At 53.8% G+C, this 14,848-nt stretch overlaps 2 long non-coding RNA genes across 2 annotated transcripts; both read left to right on the top strand.

Annotated features, from left to right (window-relative positions):
• The first annotated feature begins 416 nt into the window (after positions 1 to 416).
• LOC123350589 lies at positions 417 to 2,053 on the top strand. The gene is made up of 3 exons (XR_006573774.1): positions 417 to 469; positions 954 to 1,106; positions 1,922 to 2,053. It is a non-coding gene; the product is annotated as an uncharacterized LOC123350589 (long non-coding RNA).
• Positions 2,054 to 13,415: 11,362 nt separating this feature from the next.
• Positions 13,416 to 14,343, top strand: LOC123350588. Its single transcript, XR_006573773.1, has 3 exons — positions 13,416 to 13,560; positions 13,890 to 14,037; positions 14,217 to 14,343. It is a non-coding gene; the product is annotated as an uncharacterized LOC123350588 (long non-coding RNA).
• Positions 14,344 to 14,848: the final 505 nt, after the last annotated feature.

Here is a 14,848-nt window from a genome sequence, read left to right on the forward strand (position 1 = left end):
AGGGGACAGGAACGGAGCTATTGAGACACATGGAGGGAAAGAGCCAATCATGAGGGCAGGGGCAGGAGCAGGCACCACAGGGGGCGGACACAAAGCTTGTAGGGTGTCACCAGTCGGGTAGCCAGGGCCAGATCTTGACTTCAGTGGGTGTGGGGGGTTCTCAGTATTAGACACCCCCATGACCGTAAGGGTCACATGATTACGGTGATGGCTGAAACAAATCCCCCTTCTGGTACTAACCCGCCTGGCATGGACCCTGCGATTCCATTGGGCTGCGGATGCCAGGAGGAGCCTGGCCAGTGTGCACCCAAAAGGAAACAGGCACTGAAAGCGGAAGGCCAAACCTCCCCAATGGGTGTGTCTTTCTCCCCCAGGGCTCAACACCAGCGAGGCCCCAGACTTGTGGTGCCGGGACGGGCTCCATGACCCCGAGCGCCTGGGGTATAGAAACCTGGCCAGGGTGGGAGAGGTAAGGACTCTCGGCCGGTGCATTGCAGCAGCTCAGGTGTGGAGCTGTCTCCCGCTGCAGTGAGTGTGTCATGGACACAGGGCAAGAGCCTGCTCCTTATTTCCACAGAGTATGTGAGGCTCCTGGGAATGTCCGTGGGGTGAGGTGTGGGAATGAAGCAGATCTAAAAGACCCCGAACCTCTAGCGGGTGAGCTGCAGGAGCTATCGCTGCTGGGAACAGCAGGGGTCCTGGGCTGTCTGTGTGAGCTGGGTTCGAGAGCGCGCAGACACATTCCCAGCATCTCATGGCACCTGCGGTGAATCCTGCTCCAGAAAGAGCTTTTTGAGGCCTCAGTGCCTGCAGCCTCCTACTGACGGGGGTTCCTGGTCCATGGGACCCCAAAGGTTGGCTGCCCCAGGACTCTTCTCCACCTGGTGAGAAACTCGAGGGATTTGGAGCCTGGTTCTGGGCCATTGTAAGGGCTCTGGTTCTTTTGGTTTTAGGCCTTTGGCGAGCTGTTTACAGAGGAGCAGAAAAGATCTTTCCTCGAGGCGGGGCTGCTGGCCATTCACCACCCCCTCCTCCGCGTCAGCCAGGCTGGCCTGGTGCTGACGTATTCCATCCTGGGGGAAGCTGGCCAGCTGCTAGAGGACGAGGTAACCAAAGAGGGGTCACCTGGGGAGAGACCCCCAGGGCCTTTCACCTCCAGGCCATTGAAAATCACTTCCATCCCATCCCCATGCGCTGACCAGGGAGCAAGGAGAGGGCGACCCCAGACAGGTGCCATTGGTCGGTGCCAGCTTGTCCCCTGAGCAGCTCAAAGCAGGGCAGACCCAGCTCCCCAGCAAGGCTATTTCCTAACAGGTGTCACATCAGCACGACACGCTGCCATTGCTCATGCTAGGGGCTGCCAACTCCCCTAGCCACCTCTGTGAGCCTTTCCTCCCCCTCCGGGCCTCAGGCCGGTTCCTAGAGCTCTGGTATCGTGTTATCCCAGCCCCCACCTGCTCTGGGAGAACTGGAGGAGTCAGTCAGCAGAGGCTGCTTAAGTGCCCCATTCACCAGAGCCACTGGCCATGGCATCACGTTAAGGACATGGGGATCCCTTGGGGAAAGGTGTCTACTTCCTCTCATCCCCCGGCACTACTGCCCAAAGCCTCCCAGCCCCCGGCTGGAGGGGGCAAGGGTGGCTGAGGGGACTCTGGGGAGCGGAGCTGGATTCCCGCTGGGTTGGGAGGTAGAACAGTTCTCGCGGGGGGATTGAGAGGAGTGGGGGCAGGAGTTCATTCCACAACGGTGGGAGAGGGGATGGAAATCACTAGAGAAGAGAGAAGATTTCGTCTCGGGGGTTGGGCGGGGGAATCCATCCCTCAGACGTGGGGAGGAAATGTTGCTGGCTCCCGGTGCCGTTAATACCCTTCGTTCTCGTGGGTGTCGGAGTCTCTGATTGATCCTTGTTCCCTTGCAACAGGAGGACATCGCAGCCTACATAAAGATCCAGCTGTTTAACATCAGGGTCTTGGGCCAGGTGCCTGACGCCCTGCAGGGGCTGTGCTCCGTGGGGCAGCACTGAAGGACCCCCCCCCTCGCATGACCAGCTCGGACCCCCTGCCGCAGGTACTGCTCTGTCTCACTGTGCCTGGGGGGAAGGGCTGGGGGGAGCGGCCATAGAGCCCCCCGCAGCACTGAGAGAAACCAAGGCCGAGCACCTCGCTCTGGACACCCTGCCCCACCCGACCCCTGGGGCTGGGGCCAGGCCAGATACTGGTTGGGAAGAATCAGGCTGTGGGGCTGGCCCAGAAGTGAGAGCATCCGCAGAGCCAGGGGTTGTGCTCAATAGCCATTGCAGTCTGGGAGGGGTGGCCTGACATGGGGCCCCTCCCCCGTCGTCACTGCTCAGACCCTCCCATGGCCCCTGTCACCCCTGACACAGCGAATGTCCGACCATCCCCCAGCCGGGGCCCAATCCACCCACCTGGTATCTGAGCCCTTCCCAGCCAGGAAGGAAACTCCCCCCGAACACCCTGGGGCAGGGGAGCAGCCTCCCCGTCTGGCAGGTGGGAACTGAGACGCAGAGGAAGGGCTGTGGGCCTGGTCACACAATCCTGGGTATAGATCTGGGAAGTGGACTGGGTCCCGGCCTAGAGCCTTTCCCCCAGGGGCACCTTCGCTTCTGCCCTTTATTCTCCCCTCCGGCCAGGGGGTCTGTGAGTGTGAAATGAACAGGGAGGGGGACGGGGTCCTGGCACACAGCCCGGATGGGAGCTCCCCTTGGCTTGGAGCCCAGTCTCAGAGACATCTTTGTCACCCCGCTGTCCTTCTGGTATTGCTAGGAAGGGAGTCCCCCGATGAGGGGTCTCCAGGCTCCAGTAAGTCATCCTCATTCCCGCCCGCATGGACCCCCTGCCCTGCCCTGCCCTGCCCTGCCCTGCCCTCCAGTTTCTCACTGTTGACTCTGGCTGGACTCTTGACTCTGGTCTCTGGCTATGACTTTGGTGTGACCCTTCTTGGCTCCAGATTTGGGTTCTGAACCCCGGCTCAGTATTCTCCTTGCCTTTCTCTAGCCTCGCTCCAGGCCCTCCACCCACCCGCTGCAGCCCTGCCACCTCCTCCTCCTCCTCCTGATCTTCCCCAACCCCTTCAATTTTGACTGCATGGCTTCGATCTTTGCATGGATATGGACTTTGCCTCGTATTTCTGACCACCCGGCTTCGACCTCCAGCCTGGACATGGACATTGGCTCCCATTCTGCCTGCAAACACTCAACACCCCGCAGCAGTAGACAGGCCCCACCATTAATCAAACCCTAACCCCGCCCCATGACCCCTTAGTCCCTCCCACCTGTCTCCGGAAGTCCCACCCCATGGGGGTATTACTTCGTGGTCAAGGCGGCCACATGACTGGAAGCCAGGTGTGTCATGTGACCCCTCTAAGAACTCCTCCCACCACCCTCTACCCATCAGGATGGGTTTCCTTCCGGAAGGACCACCCCAAGAGGAGATTTGACCAATCAGGGCGAGCTCTGGGGTGGGAGGGTGACCTATCCCGACGTGTGTCTTGTGACCCCTCTAAGAACTCCTCTCACTGCCCTCAACCAATTAGGATCGGTTTTGTCCTGACAGGACCACCCCCAGAGGGGATCCTGACCAATCAGGGTGAGTTCTGGGGGAGGGTGACCTGTCCGGGAGAGGGCTGTTTGACCCCACTAAGAACTCCTCCCAGGGCCCTCTGCCAATCAGGGTGCAGCACCATCACCTCATAAGTCCCAGCGCCGGACGGACAAGGCCATCTCTCGCCAAGGACCCATGGTTTAGAAATCGTGGGAAGGCTGCAGAGAGGAAACCTGGACTCCTTCACCACCCCCGTGAGAACTTCAGACTCTGTCTTCGCCCCGAGGGTCTTTGACCATCTGTGGAGTAAGCGCTACATCAGCGACAGTGCCGAGGAGGAGGAGGGAGCGACCGAGGGGAGCCCTTTGGCCCAGCCGTTGATGGATATGCCGGAACCCAAACCCAAAACCCAACGAGCACCCCAACGAGCATGGTGGCCTCTCTTTCTTCACCCCCTTAGAGGTGGAATGCGACTGCGGCTCGGGGGAGTCACCGGCGCACAAGGTGAACACAGGTAAAGGAATGATTAAGTCAGGGGTGAAAGTAACTTCCAGGACTTACCGGTACTGCCGGAGTCCTGAGGGGGTGTGGCCTCAACCCGAAGGGGCGGGGCCTCTCAAGATTTAAAGATCCTGGAGCATTGGCTGTGGCTGGGAGCCCCAGGGCCTTTAAATTCCCCCCGCAGCTCTGGCAGCCGGGTTCGAGCGTGGATTTAATGGGCCCAGCGCTCCCATGGCTGTGGGGAGCCTGAGCCTTACCCGGCTGGAGCCAGGATTTAAAGGGCCCGGAGCTCCTGCCGCTGCGGAGAGCTCTCAGCCCTTTAATTTCCTGCCCCAGCCTGGGTGCTGGAGCTGCGTGGAGGGGAATTAAAGGGCTCTGGGATCTACGCAGCCATGGGGAGCGCTGAGCCCATTAAATCCTGGCCCCAGCCCAGCTGCTGGAGCTGCGGGGGGGGAGGGGGAGGCGAGATTTAATGGGCTCTGGATTCCCAGCAACTGCCAGAGCTCTGAGCCCTTTAATTCCCAGCCCCAGCCTGGCTTCCGGAGCTGCAGGGGGTATTTAAAGGGCTCTGGGCTCCCCGCAGCCATGGGATCTCTGAAGCAGAGATGAAAATAAGCCATTACGGTCCAGTACGGTGTACCAGGAAGAGCCAATATGCCGTGCCGGACCGCACCGGCTTCCTCAGCAGGGATTTGAACGGCTCAGAGCTCTGGTGGCTGCAGGGAGCTGAGAGCTCTTTAATTTCCCCCCGCAGTTCTGGCAGCCGGGCTGGGGCCAGATTTAAAGGGCTCAGTGCTCCCTGCAGTCATGGGAGCTCCGGGCCCTTTAAATCCACACCCGAATCCGGCTGCCGGAGCTGCGGGGGGAATTTAAAGGGCTCGGGTCTCTACAGTGGCCTGAGCCCTGGGCCCTTTCATTTGCCCCTGAGCCCAGGGTTGATTTAAAGGCCCTGGGGCTCCCAGCCGCAGCCGATGCTCCAGGACCTTTAAATCTTGAGGCCCCACCTCTTCCGGTTTAAGCCATGCCCGCTTAGGATTACAGCAGTACCAGTAAATCCTGGAAGTTACTTTCACCCCTGCTCTGAGCCCATTAAATCCCGGCCCCAGCCCAGCTGCTGGAGCTGCAGGGGGGAGATTTAATGGGCTCTGGGTTCCCAGCAACCGCTGGAGCTCTGAGCCCTTTAATTCCCAGCCCCAGCCCAGCTCCTGGAGCTGCGGGGGGAATTTAAAGGGCTCTGGGCTCCCCGCAGCCGTAGGAGTTCTGAGCCAGAGATGAAAGTAAGCCGGTACGGGCCAGTACAGCATAGCGGCAAGAGCCAGTATGCTGTGCCGGACCGCACCGGCTTCCTCAGCGGGGATTTAAAGGGCTCAGAGCTCCGGCGGCTGCGGGGAGCCCAGAGCCCTTTAAATCCCTCCTCCCCTCCCACCGCAGCTCCGGCAGCCAGGCTGGGGCTGGGAATTAAAAAGCTTGGTGCTCCCCGCAGCAGCAGGAGCTCCGGGCCCTTCCAATCCCGGCCCCAGCCCAGAAATGCTCTGGCTCCCTGCAGCCGGGGGAGCTCCGGGCCCTTTAAATCCACATCCGAACCCGGCTGCCAGAGCTGCGGGGGAATTTAAAGGGCTCTGGGCTCCCTGTAGCCGCGGGAGCTCTGAGCCCTTTAATTCCCAGCCCCAGCCTGGCTTCCGGAGCTGCGGGGGGTATTTAAAGGTCTCTGGGCTTCCCGCAGCCGCGGGATCTCCGAGCCCTTTAAATCCTGGCCCCAGCCCAGCTGCCGGAGCTGCGAGGGGAAATTAAAGGGCTCTGGGCTCCCCGCAGTCGTGGGATCTCTGAAGCAGAGATGAAAATAAGCCATTACAGTCCAGTACGGCGTACCAGGAAGAGTCAATATACCGTGCCGGACCGCACCGGCTTCCTCGGCAGGGATTTGAACGGCTCAGAGCTCCAGCAGCTGCAGGGAGCCCAGAGCCCTTTAATTTTCCCCCGCAGCTCTGGCAGCTGGGCTGGGTCCAGGATTTAAAGGGCTCGGAGCTCCTGCAGCTGCAGGAAGCCCAGAGCCCTTTAAATCCCTCCTCCCCTCCCACCGCAGCTCCGGCAAACGGGCTTGGCCGGGAATTAAAAAGCTTGCTGCTCCCTGCCCCGGAGCGGAAGGACCCCCCACTGGCGAATTACCGCCGAAGTGGGACCCGCCGCCGAAATGCAGCCAGGTCTTCGGAGGTAATTCGGCGGCGGGGGGTCCTTCCGTTCCGGGACCCGCCGCCGAAGTGCCCCGAAGACCCGCGGCGGGGGCCCTCTGCCGCCGAATTACCGCCAAAGACCTGGCTGCACCCCACTGCCGAAGACCCCGGGCCCCTGGAATCCTCTAGGCAGCCCTGCTGCTGTGAGCCCTTTAAATCCCAGCTCCAGCCTGGCTCCTGGAGCTGCGGGGGGAATTTAAAGGACTCTGGTCTCCCTGCAGCCGCAGGAGCTCTGAGCCCTTTAAATCCCAGCCCCAACCCAGCTGCTGGAGATGTGAGGGGAATTTAAAGGGCTCTGGGCTCCCTACAGCTGCCGGAGCTCTGAGCCCTTTAAATCCCCGAAGAGGAAGCCGGTGTGGTCTGGCACGGCGTACTGGCTCTGGCTGGTACTCCGTACTGGCCCGTACCGGCTTACTGTCACCTCTGGATTAAGTGACGGTCGAGGTTGTGAGACGTTCCATAGAGCTCTCCTGGCCGCAGTGCCCATGACGGAAGGTGGTACGTTCCGTTCCGCCATGACATTCATAAACACATCCCACCTTTAAGGTCCATGTCTCCTAGGAACAGAGCGCGTCTGGGTCATGGCCCGGACTAAGTCGAGCATGTTAGAACCATTAACCACAGAGCCTTTGTACACAAAAGCCCCTTTATCGTTCCATGAAGAGAGATTTGTAGCCTGGCCCAGCTTCTTTAGCAGTACGAATGCATTTTTCTTAGAACGCTTCTTCGCGTTATCCAGCACCTGCTGAGCAACAGACTCTGAGCTCTTTGGTGTTTCTGGGGGGTTGCAGTTACATTCTGTCCCTGTTCTGCTAGAAACAGACTGATTTTCACTTTCTCCGCATCGCTCGGCTTCACCTACATTAGGCACCTTTGAAGCTCGGCGCTGTAAGGTTTAGCCTTTTAGTATTCGGCTCAGTCGGTTCTTTGAAGAACAGACTCGTTTCAGCATCCAGTAAGTGAGTTGCGGTTGGTCATTAGGCCCCCTGAGGATACAGAGGTCACCAGTGTTCTGAGCGAAGCGTCAGATTTTTCCCAACTCTCTTTAGAATGCCGTTCTTTTAGCCCATCCCACCCCGGGGACACAGCGTCTATCAGTTTTCTGAATGAACCATCAAACTGTTCCCAAATACTAGAATATAGGGGAGCGGTGACGAGCTTATGGTTTTGGGAGAATGGTTTGTCAGTCCTTGGTGTTTTATTCACAACCCCTAGAGCGCATGCTCCGGGTTTGTGAATGTGTGTGGTTCTGTGCACGTTCAGAGCCCCTCGAGCGCATGCTCCGGGTTTGTGAATGTGTGTGATTCTGCACACGTTCAGAGCCCCTCGAGCGCGTTCTCCGGGTTTGTGAATGTGTGTGGTTCTGCGCACGTTCAGAGCCCCTCGAGCGCAGGTTCCGGGTTTGTGAATGTGGGTGTTTACTCAGGGTTTGCTGTGGCAGTGGCCGCTGAGGAACTGGAGTTGTGGTTGTTGTTTACCACAGTCTTGTTTTGCCCTTGGGTTTGACGGATATGAGGTTTGGACTGCCCGGGTGCTTCATCTGCACTCTTGTGCTGTTTTGCGTTGTTAAAGGTCTCCAAGCAGATTCCTGGCTCTTTGGTGGTTCTGGAGGAGGTATCCTTGTAGCGCGGACTAAGCATTGTCAGAAAAGTTGCCCAGGCCTAAGGGGGGTGGGGGGAACCATTTTACAAAACTGAACTTTACCATCTTTCTCACCGACACCTATGTATTCACTTCAAATACAAAACCTCACAGAACAACCCAACCAATAAGCAAAATATATTTACTGGGCTTCATCCATCCATCATCAGTCACTGATGCTGGTGAATTTTCCCTTTCAGCTGTCTCGTTCCCTTTTCTTCTGAGCTTGTTTTCCCTCTGCTCTAAGGATCTCTCATGTTTCCACCGTACTGAGGAGCAAACAGCATTATTATAAAACACAGGAAACCGTCTTGTAAACTTCAAAACTAAATATTCATTAGGGGAGTTTTCTGTTTAAAAAGTCACAGCTTTAAAACAAATCATCCAGTTCAGGCTGTACGACAAACACCGGTTTTGAGTTTATTTCTACCACTTAAAACATAAACCAAAAAACAACAAACAAACAAACAACAACAAAAACCTCAAAAACATTTTTTTAAAATGCATCTCATTTTGCAGAATAAAAACCAAACTGCTTTTAAAATCCATTTTAAACCACATTTTGCACAGGAAAAAAACCCTGTTGGTTTGAAACAAACCAAGTACTTTTAAAACCCTACACCTATGCCTTGCCCAGACCCCTCTCACACACAAATCAGCAGCTTTAGAAACACACCAAACCAAGTTTGCCTCCATATACTGTTCAATAACACCCCTTACCATCTTAGCCCATTGTTCAAACAGACTTCAGCAGAGTAGCTAGCAGGTTAATTTAATCCCCACAGCTCTGAACTAATAGATCCTGAAGGACTTTAGGCACCCCTCCCGCAGCACCCCCTGTGGTGATCTGGGGTGCGGGGACCAAGCTGTCTGCACAACAGGGCTTTTTTTTTCTTTTTTCTTTTTTTCTGTAAGTTAAAATAAATGTTTCTGTGGGGCCTTCTTAGAGTATTGAACAGTCCCCATTTCCAAGCGGGGGGCCCTTTGCAGAGATCAATGAATGTCTTGGGGCTTGGGGGTTTTTTTTTAAACACGTTTCTTTCATGCTTAAAGTTTGGGGTGGGGGTGTTTTCTAGAAAGAACGACCCAGAGCATTTGACCAACTCCAGGGCCATATTTAATCTGTCCAATAGTGTTCCACCAACTCCTGGGGTCATATTGAAACTGTCCAATTGAGTTCTGCCAACTCCAGCAGTTATATTGAAACTGTCCAATGGCATCTGCGAATTCCTGAGGTTTTATTTCATTTCATATTAATCAGAACTCACCATCCACCCCCACCTACCCCCATCAAATTTAACCCTATGGCAGCAAGGGTAAGTAATCGCAGTCACCCTGGCTATTCAGTGAGGGGGGGTGGGGGTTAAACCCACTCAGTTCAAGAGGATAAGTCAACTCTATTGTACTCAAACACAGGTCTGAACAGCCTGTTTGATTTACTGTAAGCACATTTCTTAGGATTTCCCCCGCCCCCCAACATACATTTCAGCTTTTTGCTGTAAATGGGTCACTTTTACACACAAAACCCACAAGCGCTAGGTTCTCACACACAATTGATTTTTGATTGAAAAGACATACAGCTCCTTGAAACCAAACCAAGACGCTTCATTAACACTATTAGCTCACTTAAGGGCCAAAGGCCTTCGAACAGAAACACAGATAGTCACAAAGCCCTTTTCAATAGGGTTTTTTATTTTTAATTTACAGCTACCAAGTTTTCTATCGTGTGTTTGTCCCCTCACCATTCTCTAGCTGAATCCTTTTAGATTTCTTACAAATAGTCTTTTCCTTAAGCAGGGATCTGTAACTTTTTGTGCAGACTAGACGGCCAATATCACGCCGTGTCGTGGAAAAACGACCCCGCGTTGTGTTTGGATCAGAATCACCCGAGGCCCCTTTATTACGAGCATGCCGGGGGGGGGGGCAGCAAACTGTCATCCCCCTGAATAGAGATTTTTCAACAGGTTTTATAGCAAAAAACCCACAATTCGTGATGCACACGTCCTTGTTCACATGATTGCCATAACTGGAGAAATGCTGTGCAAGTGAGTGGAGACCCTGACTGTGTTTTAAAGAAAATGAACCAGAAGGTGCCTGCAATTTTTCCACCCCAGCTGTAAGCAGGTTATTTTCTTTAAAACACAGTCAGGGGCTCCACTCAATTGCACAGCATTGAACAAGGTCCCCCCTTGCGCTAAATGTTCTTGGCTTAGGCACAGACATTGCACAGCAGAACTTCTGGCAATAACGGTGTTTAATCAGCTTTCCAAACCCAGCTCAGCACATAGGCCCCAGAGCTTGCAGTTGATATCTATGACACGTCCCTCACATTCTTTACAAAGCTTTTCCCTCAGGCAGTGCTTAAGGGCAGCATAAACAGCAACACATACAATAGTCTGCGTGACTTTTTTACGCTCTTGACGATACACCGGCTCAGTTACTATGCCAAGCCTCCTCTGAAACACCTCATGGCCATCATCCTCAGAGTCCTGTCCAACAACTTGTATCGGTGTTGAGCAAAACCAAGGTGGGCCCGGTTATCTTCCCTGCTTGATGCAACGCTGTCCAGGGTTTCCAGGCCGTCTAGAAAGGCATCATTGAGCTGTTGATTTTCATAACAGAAACAGTGTAAGCAGCCCACTGCTTGTTTTTAGATTTACACAACCCCCAGTTCCTTACCCATTAAGAAGCGATTGCTTCTTAATCATTCATTTACCTGTGTGACGTCTTTTCTGTTCACCTTCTCCACCGGTGACACCCCTGAGCCTCAATCGCATTCCACCTCTAAGCGGGTGGACAAAGAGAGGCCACCATGCTCATTGGGGTCTCTCACAAGCAGTTGGGTTTGGGGTTCCGGTTCCGGTTTATCCATCAATGGCTGGGCCGAAGGGCTCCCCTCGGTCGCTCCCTCCTTCTGCTCGGGACTGTCGCTGACGTAGCGCTTTCTCCGCGGATGGTCAAAGACCCTCGGGGCGAAGACAGAGTCTGAAGTTCTCACGGGGATGGTGAAGGAGTCCAGGTTTCCTCTCAGGAGCCTTTCCACAATTTCTAAACCATGTGTCCTTGGTAAGAGATGGCCTCATCTGTCCGGTGCTGGGACTTATGGGGTAATGGTGCTGCACCCTGATTGGCAGAGGGCCTTGGGAGGAGTTCTTAGTGGGGTCATACGGCCCACTTCTGGACGGGTCACCCTGCCCCAGAATTCTCCCTGATTGGTCAAAATCTCCTCTTAGGGCAGTCCTATCGGGTCAAACCCATCCTAATTGGTAGATGGCGGTGGGAGGAGTTCTTAGAGGGGTCACACGATCCACTTCTGGATGGGTCACCCCACCTCAGAACTTACCCTGACTGGTCAAATCTCCTCTCAGGGTGGTCCTTCTGGGATGAAACCCATCCTGATTGGTAGAGAGTGGTGGGAGGAGTTCTTAGAGGGGTCACATGACACACCTTGCTTCCAGTCATGTGGCCACCTTGACCCCGGAGTTAAACCCCCCATGGGGCGGGACTTCCGGTGACAGGTGGGAGGGACTAAGGGGTCAACGGGTAGGGCTTGGGAGGGTCAAGGGGAGGGGTTAGGGTTTGATTGATGGTGGCGTTCCTGATAAATACCAAGATTACATGGATACCGTGGAAAGAAATGTGGACTCGTTACCTCTAGATCAGGACTATGACTGCCCTGTTGACCTACTACCTTGGCTGAAAGTTGCTTTTCCCTGTATTTACGCATTGTTGGGACCAGAATTAGTGGATCTCCCTGCGTACAGTCATGAGAACCGGTCCTAAGAGCAGGCCCTTTTGGGGAAGAAGAAATGTGGGATTCTGCTACGCCTCTCTTTAGACAATCAGCTCCTGAACAAAGTGATCATTTGAAACCATTACCCTCTGCTGTGAATCCCACAATTGTTGGCTCACAGGAAATCTGCAAAGGGTTTCATCAACCTTCATCTGCAAGGATTTCCAATCTAAGGCTCGTTTGGGCAAGAGACAAATGGAAGACAGATTTCAAAACAGACGACGGACATTTTAATGCTCTGATATGCTATTTGAGCTAACTAACGGTCCCCTGACCTTGAAACACTTAATCAGTGATGTATTTGGGGACAGTGTCATCTATTGGGGTGACATACGTCTCTTTTTGGAGAACCCAGAGCAGCACGCGCAGCACATCCGAACCTGGAGAGGTTTCGGCTGCATGGTTTCAACGCAGAATTGGAAAAGCGGAACCTCCAGCCAACTCTCCACAGAGTTTTGGGGGTACATCCTCTCCCCAGAAGATGTTATGATTGATCCAAATAAGGTGGAAGCCATTGATAAATGGGGCGAAGTTGGAAGTCCTCAAGAAGTGCAGCGCTTCCTAGACTTCACTCATCCTGTGAAATCGAAACATGCTGGCTCTCAGTGAAGCTTAGACGGAAAACCACGCACCCCACACAGAGGTTGGAACCACCCACTCCCAGGTTGTCCTGAGGAGCCATGATTTCTCCAGGAGCTGGGTAAAGGGACAAATTTCCAATCTAAGGCTCATTTGGGCAAGGGACAAATGGAAGACAGATTTCAAAACACACGATGGACATTTTAACGGTCTGATATGCTATTTGAGCTAACTAACGGTCCCCTGACCTTGAAACACTTAATCAGTGATGTATTTGGGGACAGTGTCATCTATTGGGGTGACATACGTCTCTTTTTGGAGAACCCAGAGCAGCACGCGCAGCACATCCGAACCTGGAGAGGTTTCGGCTGCATGGTTTCAACGCAGAATTGGAAAAGCGGAACCTCCAGCCAACTCTCCACAGAGTTTTGGGGGTACATCCTCTCCCCAGAAGATGTTATGATTGATCCAAATAAGATGGAAGCCATTGATAAATGGGGCGAAGTTGGAAGTCCTCAAGAAGTGCAGCGCTTCCTAGACTTCACTCATCCTGTGAAATCGAAACATGCTGGCTCTCAGTGAAGCTTAGACGGAAAACCACGCACCCCACACAGAGGTTGGAACCACCCACTCCCAGGTTGTCCTGAGGAGCCATGATTTCTCCAGGAGCTGGGTAAAGGGACAAATTTCCAATCTAAGGCTCATTTGGGCAAGGGACAAATGGAAGACAGATTTCAAAACACACGATGGACATTTTAACGGTCTGATATGCTATTTGAGCTAACTAACGGTCCCCTGACCTTGAAACACTTAATCAGTGATGTATTTGGGGACAGTGTCATCTATTGGGGTGACATACGTCTCTTTTTGGAGAACCCAGAGCAGCACGCGCAGCACATCCGAACCTGGAGAGGTTTCGGCTGCATGGTTTCAACGCAGAATTGGAAAAGCGGAACCTCCAGCCAACTCTCCACAGAGTTTTGGGGGTACATCCTCTCCCCAGAAGATGTTATGATTGATCCAAATAAGGTGGAAGCCATTGATAAATGGGGCGAAGTTGGAAGTCCTCAAGAAGTGCAGCGCTTCCTAGACTTCACTCATCCTGTGAAATCGAGACATGCTGGCTCTCAGTGAAGCTTAGACAGAAAACCACGCACCCCACACAGAGGTTGGAACCACCCACTCCCAGGTTGTCCTGAGGAGCCATGATTTCTCCAGGAGCTGGGTAAAGTGCACCGGGATCAGCCTCTCAAAGGTAGGGGAGGGTCGTGTGAGGAGAGGGTCTGAGAGGAGGAGCGTGGGCTAGGCTCTGTATTTGGGCTTGGCAGGGATCGAGAGAAGGGAGAGGGCTGTTAGAGGGCAATGCGAGGTGGGAGGGGGGTCGGAGATGGGGGCAAGGCCTGAAAAGTTCAGCTGCTTTAGATCAACTGTGCCAGAGAATCACTGGTTGAAGTGACTGAAAGCTCTGAGCTGGGGCTGGCCAAAATCCTCCTCCTCAGATGGGAACATCCCAAAAGTCTGCAGAAGCTCAGCCTCTGAGGTGAACGTTGTGGCCCAAACCTCTCTCTGCTCTGTACCTCACAGGATTCCAGCCGGCTGTTCCAATCCAGGAGGACACCTGTGCCACTGAAGTCTCCGAGCACCTGGGCAGTGAATTGCCACTTAACCCCGCTGTGATGCACAGACCTTGCCCTGGCTGTCTGCACAGGGCTGAATTTCACCCCTTCCGAGTGTAAGGAAATAATTGGCTGAAGGCCTTTTTCTTTCTTGACGTCTGTCTAGTGGGAAAGAACCATGGGGATTTTTAACCTGTTTCGCTCCCATGCCTGGTGCTTCAATGATGCAGAGAAGGGCTGATGCATTGGTTGATTTCCCCACCTTTTAATCTACTCTCTTCTTCTCTTTTAACAGGTATTCTAAGGGCCCCCCGTGCATCATATGGGCATTCTTGGGGGCGCAGATTGCATCAGACCTGCACCTGAATAAATAATAGGGACTGAAATATGCAGACACTGAAGTTCTGCAGCCAAATTCTCAGGAACCTTCCTCTTCCATGTAGGATCAGGATTTTGTTTTGAATTGTTTTATTTTTTTAAAAAGTGCTAAGCAGATGCTACCCTGTAAGAAGAGGAAACAGAAGCAAAAAGTGAAAGACTGTTACTAAAACCAATGAACAGCTGCAGAGAGTGGAGACCCGGCAAAGCAGACAAATGAATACTGTGAGTAAATAACCTGAAAGCAAATGGGGAAGAAAACCTCCTCTGGGTAATTGCGGCTCTTGGGGCAAAAATCGGGTTCCTGGTACGTAGCCTGGCTGAGATCATCCCTTTTCCCTGGGATTCAAATGTCATTCTCTGTGTGGTGTCCTTATTTTATTCCTAGGGAAAGGATCCCCAAAGGAGGTGTAAGGATCCGGGACTCTAGTGTCTGCCAGAAGCTTCAGCCACCTTCACAGGTAGAAGTCACTGGCTTTCCTACAATGCCACTAGTGCTCTTCCTGCTCTCCAGATCTGCTCCCTCCAGCAGGACAGGGACACCCCTTA

This window comes from Mauremys mutica, chromosome 15 (assembly GCF_020497125.1).
Source record: "Mauremys mutica isolate MM-2020 ecotype Southern chromosome 15, ASM2049712v1, whole genome shotgun sequence".
Lineage (NCBI taxonomy): Eukaryota > Metazoa > Chordata > Testudines > Geoemydidae > Mauremys > Mauremys mutica.